We start from the raw sequence: 8,675 nt of genomic DNA on the forward strand, positions 1-8,675 counted from the left end.
GTGGCCGTGAGCCATCATGTGTGCGGCTGCTCTCCAGCCCCGCTCGCTCCAGCGTAATTCACTGTAGCTGTCTTCAGATGCACCAGAAAAGGGCGTCCCATCTCTTTACGGGTGGTTGTGAGCCACCACGTGGTTGCTGGGATCCGAACTCAGGACCTTTGCAAGAGCAGTCAGTGCTCTTACCCGCTGAGCCATCTCGCCAGCCCCAGGTGTTTCATGTTTGAGGGGGAAGTTGCTGTTATCCCTGTTGTCTAAATTAAGGCATACAAAGTCATAAATGTGCTGCCTGTCTTGACTTAACTGACTCCATGCAGCTTGCCCACTCTTTTGGGCCAGAGTCCAGGAGAGGACCTGACTGCAAAAGCTGACTCGGATAAGGCCCAGTTACCAATGTTAACTTCCTTGTTTAACCCCTTGTGTCAAAATATGATTGGTTGATGCAATGCAACAATCCACCCTGATCAACCCTGATAGAATCTCATTTTATAAAAATGTTGTACAGACCCCCTTTGGGGATGCAGTTCAGATCCCAAACTGACCCCCTCCCTGCGAGTGTGCAGAAAATATAGCTTTCGTTTTTAAGCTTCTGTCTTTGAAGAGAGTTTTCTCAGCTTCCACTCCGAACCCAAAAAAGGCAGAAGCAGGTTGATCTCTGTGAGTTCAAGGCCAGCCTGATCTACAGAGTGAGTTTCAGAACAGGCAGGAATACACAGAGAAACCCCGTCTCAAACAAGAAAAGAGAAATGTACAGTTCTATGAAATTTAACATATACCTAAAACAGTGTGGCCATTACCAAATCAGAATCCAGAATAGTCCCTCACCCAAAACTCCTTAGTGCAGTGGTTTTGTAGACACTCCTACCTGCAGTCCTTGAAAACTGCTAGTCTATTGTTTGTTGCTTTGGTTTTATCCTTTTCCAGTTACTTACAAAGTATACTTATAAAGTATCATACAGTGGCTACTTTGAATCTGCCTTCTTTCATACCTGTGAGATCTGTCTAAACTGTTCCTTGTTTCAATAGTCCTCCCATTTGCTCACTAATATCCTACAGTGTGATTATAACTGTTAATTCCCATTTGGAAGGAAATTTGAATCTCTCTTTCTCTGTCTGTCTCTCTGTCTGTCTCTGTCTCTGTCTCTGTCTCTGTCTCTGTCTCTCTCCCTCTCTCTCTCTCTTATCTCTGCCAGTCTCTTGCTATTTAGGCTTTGATGATATTGAACTTGCAATCCTCCTGCTTCAGCCTTCTGATTGCTGGGAATTTCAGGCATGCATCACAATTGTGGTCTCACATAATAATCACAACAATTGCCAGAAACCATTTTCATATAAAGGCATGCTTTCATTTGTTTTATTTTATCTTATTTTTGAGAGGGAATCCCATTATGTAGACCAGACTGGCCTTAAATTTACTGGTTTCAAACTCACAGTGATCCTCCTGCCTCAGTCTTCTTGGTACTGGGATTACAGGCATGTTCCACTGTATGCAGCTTTCATTTCTTTTTAACTCCTAGGAGAGGAGAGTTAACTGTACAGGAATCTTCCAAGTGTTTCCCTGAGGGTCGTGTGAGAGTTCTCAGCACTCTGTGCAGGCCCCGCCCCCTTGGACCTTCAATCACCAGGCTCTGCTCACAGAGCACTACAGACCAAGCCCCTCCAGATGCAGGTAGCCAAGCTTCACACCCTATGGAGTAAAAAGCCCAAACTTAGGACTTGAAAACCCAGCAATCCCTGAGCTTGAAATCTCACAGATCCCTGGACTTGACCCTAGCTCAAAGCTTGAAATTCCACCAGTCACCATCCTGGAAATCTTTACCCTTGAGAGTTTCACCTTCCTTCCTCAAGAACCCTACATAAACCCTTTCTTCTGCTCAGTTCTCTGTTGCTTCTCACCTGAGCAGAGGCAGCTACCCTCCTGGGTTTTTCCCTCCCAATGAATCTCCTGTGTGAGGTTTGTTGTGTGGTGTGACTTTGGGTATTTTTTTGGCTCCTGATTACAAGGATACCTTTCCCTTCAGAGCTGTAACACTTTTACAGCTCTGGGTCCTCACTAGCAACTATTTTTAACTGTTAGGAGAGGAGGAAGAAGAAAGTAGTGTGAGGGAAGCTGCCGTAATGGGAGATGGACCATGAGCACATGGCCAGGAGAAACAGCAAGTATCTGGGGAACACCACTAGGAAGGTAGCCAGGCCAGTAGTTAGAAGGGTAGATTAGGGGTGACCTCACAGTAATTGTCAAAGCCAAATACAATAACCATAGTGTGAGTATCATTTATTTGTAAGCAAGTCTGGGATAAGCTTAAATTGGTCATATTACTATTTGGTGCCCAATGTGAGGCTCAAACCCACAACCCTGAGATTAACCCTGAGAGTCTGAGCTGGTCAGGCTATTTCCTCAGCAGAGTACTCCAGACACTGGCTGTTTCTCCCGGCCATGTGCTCATGGTCCATCTCCCCTCATGGCAGTTTCCCTCACACCACTTTCTTTTTCCTCCTCTTCTCAACTTTCTCCCCCAACAAGATTACTTCAAACCCATCTACCTCTGATCCCTCCAGAAATTGGCTGTAGCCAACTTTATTTAACCAATAGTTTTAAATCAAGGAACAGGATTTGCACAACAACAACAAAAAAGCTTGAAAACATGCTAAGTCACTCGTAGGCCTAGACCTTTGGGTCTAGCATACATAGCAACAGACCAAACCTCAACAGTTTTAATGACTGATACTGGACTCTCTTGACTTTAAGGAACATTGATGGTGTTCTGTATGATGTCACATGTGTATTCACCATGTACTTATTCTCACTTGAGAAAGGTCTGCCTGGGCCTTTTACATTACTTAAAAATATGTCAGGTTGAGAGCTTTGGGTGTCTTTCAGTAGTAGGGTGCATGCCAGCATGTGCAAAGGCCTGGGTTCTGTCACTAACATAGCAACCCCACCCCCACACTCTGACCCTGCCAAAAAACTGGCTGTGCTGGTCAGGGTTATTTGTTTGTTTGCTTTGTTGTTGCTGTTGTGTGCGTGTGCTTTTTTTTTTTTTTTCCAACTTGACACAAATTGGGTCATCTGAGGAGAGGGAACCTCAGTTGAGAAAATGCCTCCATCAGATTGACCTGTAGGTAAGTCTGTGGGTGCGTTTTCTTGACTGTTGATTGATGTGGAAGGGCGCAGCCCATTCGGTGGTACCATCCTGGGCAGGTGGTTCTGGGAGAAAACATATTCAGTGGGAGTCTGGAGGGCAAGCCTGTCAGCAGCATCTCTCCATGGTCTCCACATCAGGTTCTGCTGTCAGGTTCCTGACTTGAGTTCCTGCTTTGGCTTCCCCTCCTGACGGACTGCAAACCGCAAGATGAAATAAACCTTTCCTGTCTTAACTGGTTTTGATTTTAACACAGCAACAGAAACCAAATCAAGTCACTGTTCTTTGTTTTGTTTTGTAAATTTTGAGTGTTCTTTGTCTATTCTGGGTAAGTTCTTAGTTAATTAAATCATCCTTCCATTGAGTTGACTTTGTCTTTGTGAAAAAAATCCATTGGCTCAGTTTTGTATGTATTTATTTGGGGGATTTTTGTTCTCTTCCATTAATCTGTGTATCTGCCCCCTTTCCAGCACCACATCATCTTGATGAGTGAGGCTTTCAAGTAGTTCAGAGTGCTCCATTGTGTTTTCTTCTCAGCTATTTGTATGTTTTGTTTCTTTGACTTTACATAGGAAATATAGACCTACCTTTTAGAAAGTCATGTTTTATAGATCTATTAGATGGGAACCAACATCTTTTTCTCTGCTTTCTGGAGATTGAACTCAAGGTATTTTTCCTCTAAGCCAATAATTCTCAGCCTTCCTGATGCTGTGGTCCTTGACTACACTTCCTCATGGTGTGGTGACCCCCCCAACCATACAATTATTTTTGCTGCTACTTTATAACTATAATTTTGCTACTGTTAAACTGTTATGAATCACAATGTAAATACCTCTGTTTGCCAATGGTCTTAGGCAACCCTTGTGAAAGGATCCTTTGACCCCCAAAGGATTGTGACCCACAGGTTGAGAGACACTGGTTTAAGCACACATCATTGCAGACCTACACTCTTAGTCTAAGAATGGTGTCTTAACTACATTGGATTATTTTATTTTATTTTATTTTATGTATGTATTTTTTAATGTATGAGTGCTGTCTGCATGCATGCATACCTGCCAGAAGAGGGCACCAGATCCCATTATAGATGGTTGTGAACCATGATGTGGTTGCTGGGAATTGAACTCAAGACCTCTGGAAAAGCAGCCAGTGCTCTTAACCTCTGAGCCATCTCTCTAGCCTATAGTCTTTCAGTGTGTGGATATAATGTATCTGTATATTTATTTGGGTTGTCTTTTATTTGTTCACTCAACATTTAGAAGTACTCCTCCTATAGTTTTATTACCTGGTTAATAGATTTATGCTGTTTTAAAGCAATATTTTGATTTTTTTCCTTGAAATTTTTTTACCTAAGTGCTCCTTGTTGTTTTAAAGAAATCTGGCTTGTTTCTCAGTGTTGACTTTAATGTAGATTCCAAACTTGACTGACTGGAAGGATTCATTCTGGAAGGATTTTGGAATCCAGGGGACTTTCCACCTATAAAATTACATTGTTTGTGAATGAGGATGTTTTATTTCTTACTTTCGTATCTCTATAAGTTATATTAACTTTTAGTGCCTTATTTCATCATAGAGCACTGTTGTGACGATGACAGGAGAGGTGACATGGACATCTATCCTTCCTGGTTTTATGGAGAATAGGTCATGCAGTCTTCACATTTAGTATGTTGGTTATTAGCTGACTGTGTGTATTAGTCTGATTTTTGGTTTTTCTTTTTAACTAGTCTGCTTTTTATTAGTATAATGAAATACCAGAGGTAGCTGATTTATAAAGGAAAGGGGTTTATTTAACTCACAGTTTTGGAGACTAAAATTTTAAGATTGAGAGGCCCTGTTGGTTTGGCCTGAGGTGATGATGCCCTGCCAATATCACAGCCAAAATATCTGACAGAACAAGAGGTCATCTGCCTCAAATCCCTTTGAGGTTTCAGCTTCAATTTAATCTAAGACCCTCCCTGTTAAAGATCGCACCCATCAAAATAAAAACAAAGAGGCTCAAACTTCCTACACACTGATATGTTTATTGAGTTTAGTTCCTTTCTAGTTCCCACTAAGGATCACATGTTAAACCCTGTCAAAAGTCTCTTTTGCATAAAGTTATTGGTAAGAGTCTTTGTGCAGATACTTACTTGTTTTCAAATATTGCTCTGGGATAAATCCCACTTAACATACAGTTCTTATTTTTTTAAAGATTTATTTATTTATTTTATGTATATGAGTACACACTGTAGCTGTACAGATAGTTGTGAGCCTTTATCTGGTTGTTGGGACCGCTGCTCGCTCCCGTTGGCCCTGCTCGTTTAGGTAGACCCCATTTGCTCTGGCCCAAAGATTTATTTATTATTATAAATAAGTATACTGTAGTTGTCTTCAGACACATCAGAAGAGGGTATCAGATCTCATTACTGGTGGTTGTGAGCCACCTGTGGTTGCTGGGACTTGAACTCAGGACCTCTGGAAGAGCAGTCGGTGCTCTTATCCGCTGAGCCATCTCACCAGCCTCCATAAAATTCTTTATATTGCTATATTTAGTATGTTGTTAGCATCTGTGTTCATGAGGGTTACTGATACATGAGATCATTTCTTGACTTACACTTTATCTGGTTTTTATTTGTATCATCAAGTTTGGACAACTTAAGAAAAAAAGGTTGCCATGTGGTGGTACACACACCATTAATCTTAAAACCTGGGAAGCAGAGGCAGGAGAATCTCTATGAGTTTGAGACCAGTCTGGACTACAGAGTAAGTTCCAGGACAGCCAGGGCTACACAGAGAAACCCTGTCTCAAAAATCCAAATGAACCAACCAACCAAAAACAAAAATAAAAACCAACCAGAGAGGAAAGGGTTACTTTACCCACTGCTTCAGATGGTTTTAGTAGCAGGAACAGCAAGGCCAAGCCCTCAGTCTGTGCAGAGCTAGTTTGTGGTAGTAGCTGTTCCCATGGTAGTGGGTTAGGAAACAGAAAGTAGGGCTCACTGGATTGCTCAGTGAAGAAAGGCACTTGCCACTAAGCATGATGACTTGGCTTTGAGCCCAGACTGCCACTAGTTGTTCTCTGATACATGCACACACGTACATACACACACACATATACACATGCACACACCTGTAGACACACACATACATAATACATATATGCATACACATGCACCACATACAAACACACACACACACACACAAGAAATTTAAGGGAAAAAAACCACAGAGAATGAGGCCAGATCCAGAGGTAGATATAACTTTCAAAATGTGACCGGTCCTCCCTCCTTCCCTCCCTCTCTCCCTTCTTTCTTTGAATTTCTTAGCTTGTTTTCTTTGAATGTTTTTGAGACTGAAAAGGGAAAGCTAGTGTGTGTGAGTGTGTGTGTGTGACTTCTCTACATGGTGAAGCCTCAGCAGTCAGGCTTGTGTACAGAGGACTCTCTTTCTTAGCATCAGTGTGGTTTCTTGCTCATGCCTACAGCCCTTGTGAGGTTTGTGGAAAATAAACCCACACATGGGTCAAGTACCTCTAAGAAGACTCGGGACAGCTTAAACTTTGTGTTTGGAGATTTTCAAGTGGTCTTTCTCTTAGCACATTTTCTAAGACATCAATTCTTTTGAAAAACAGTGGTTCTTTTTCAACTGTCTGGCCTGGTTCCTTGGAAAGAAAGGGTTGGCTGAAGAACTATACAAATGTCACATTAGGTGTCTGGCGGTTTTCAGGTTGGTGTTCTTACTGACTTTCAGAGAGGAGTGTTGAACTAGCCACTCTCCTTTCTGTCCTTTGTCAGATACATTTAAAGCTCTGTTGTCTTGGGCACATGTGGGCTCTGGTGGCTATTAGCATGTTGGTGACTTCATCACTTGTGTGAATAGTGAAGGTGTGGGACTCTCCTCTGGAAAAGACACCAGCAGTCTGGAAAGAGGTCAACTATGGTGTCAGCTTGAGTTCCACCCAAAGGAGACAAACCAACACCTGCATGTAATAGTTCATTGTAGGAGGCGACTCCTGGGACTAGGAGCCTATACAAACTTTTATGACAGGCAGAAGGTCACCATAACTGAATTGAAAACAAACCTGTTCTTTGCTAGAGAGAAGCCCAATGTCTATTTTTTTGTGGTGTGGACTGAGTAAACATCCTTGAAAAGATATTCAAGTTCCAAGGAAATTGTGGCCACGGTGAGTCACGAGACACTCAGAAATGAGAGGGACATAGGAGATCAGCTTTCAACAGCAACACTGCTTTTTAGCTCTGGTAATCTTTCTTGCCCAGAAATCTGCTTGGATGTGAACACAGTGTTAATCCGCTTTCCACAGCACTGACTGACTACTTGAGAGAACAAGCTAGAGGGAGTCATTTGGAATCACGCTTCTCACTGTCTTTGCTCTGTTGGTTCTGGGCCAGTGGCAAGGCAAGAGGATGTAGCAGGGACTCTTCACCTCATAGTGGACAAAAGGGACTAGGGACCCGATGTAACTTCTAAAAACGTGCTCTTAGCGACTGGCTTTGTGCAGCTAGGTTCCACCCCCTGGTTTCTGTAGCCTGATTAGTTAGAGACCAAGCTTTCAGAATGCGAGTCTCAGCATACTGAGTTTCAAGGCACTGTTCTTGCAAAGGACCTGGATTCTGTTTCCAGCATCCATACAGGACACCCACAAGACCTGTAAGCCTTGCTTCGGGAGCATCTGACATCTCTGGCCTCCAGGAGAAGTGCACTCATATGCACACACCTACATAGACACACATACACATGCTTAAAAATAAAATAAATCTTATAAAACAAAACAAAAGCAAACTTTGGATTTGTGGGGGACATTTTATACACAACCATGACTTGAAGCTATTTGAAGTTTTCTTGGTTAGTATTTGTGTAATATATCATTTCTATCTTTTTATTTTTAAACTGCCTATATAATATTTAAGATGGGTTATGTGTATGTGCATGTGCTTGTGAGTGGTCGTTTTGTACATAGCATATAATTTGGCATTACATTTTTTTAATTTACTTTGATTGGTAAGTTTAGATCAAGGCTTATCAAACTATAGCTGACCACTTGGTCATTTCATAAGTAAATTTTTATCAAAAGGCAATCATGTTGGGGCGAGAGAGATGGCTCTGGGCTTAAGAACACTTGTTCTTCTTCCAGAGGACCTGGGAGTTCAATTCCCAGCACCAGTATGGTGCTAACAATTGTTTATAACTCTTGTTTCAGGGGGATCTGATGCTCTACTCTTGATTCAAGGGCACCTTATAGATATGGTACAGTTAAATACATGTAGGCAAACACCTATATACATAAAATGAAAATAAATAAATCTTTTTATTTATTTATTTTGGTCTTTCGAGACAGGGTTTCTCTGTGTAATCCTGGTTGTCCTGGAACTCACTCTGTAGACCAGGCTGGCCTCAAACTCAGAAATCTGCCTGCCTCTGCCTCCCAAGTTCTGAGATTAAAGGCGTGCGCCACCACCGCCCAGCTGACTTAGGTTATTTTTATTGTTGCTGTTATTTCTTTGTTTTTCTTTTTTTTTTTTAAAACTTTTATTGCATTAT

The sequence above is a fragment of the Mastomys coucha genome, unplaced genomic scaffold (genome assembly GCF_008632895.1).
Source record: "Mastomys coucha isolate ucsf_1 unplaced genomic scaffold, UCSF_Mcou_1 pScaffold5, whole genome shotgun sequence".
NCBI classification, from domain to species: Eukaryota; Metazoa; Chordata; class Mammalia; order Rodentia; family Muridae; genus Mastomys; species Mastomys coucha.